Source organism: Pteropus alecto, unplaced genomic scaffold, assembly GCF_000325575.1.
Source record: "Pteropus alecto unplaced genomic scaffold, ASM32557v1 scaffold194, whole genome shotgun sequence".
NCBI classification, from domain to species: Eukaryota; Metazoa; Chordata; class Mammalia; order Chiroptera; family Pteropodidae; genus Pteropus; species Pteropus alecto.
In genome coordinates, this window is record NW_006436281.1 from 268,378 (window position 1) to 268,704 (window position 327).

Here is a 327-nt window from a genome sequence, read left to right on the forward strand (position 1 = left end):
GAAAGAGTTAGGGCCTGGGACTGCTGGATTCCATAGGAGGGGCTGGGAGGGAGGCGCCCTGCCTGTGGGGTGTTGTCATGGGCAGGGGACCACATGGGTTCCCTCCGGTTTCTCCTAAGACACCTGTTTGTCCTAAGATGTTGCCAGCTCCCCCAAGGGGGCGGGGCCCCACCTCTGTGCAGGGGAAGAGGGCCAGTTTCCTGCCCCAGGGGGCCTGCCCCTCCACCCCTCCCCGAACAATGGTGCTGTTGTCCCCAGCCCTCCCCCACCCCTTCATCCTTCTCTGGCACCACAATTTCCTGTCTCTTTCTTTAGCTTGTCCCAAAT

General features: G+C 61.5%; 1 protein-coding gene across 4 annotated transcripts in view; it reads right to left on the reverse strand.

The window, feature by feature from the left end:
* Positions 1-327, reverse strand: part of KCNN4 (potassium calcium-activated channel subfamily N member 4) — a 14,489-nt gene that overhangs the window by 9,778 nt on the left and 4,384 nt on the right. The gene's annotated exons all lie outside the window — the stretch shown is intronic.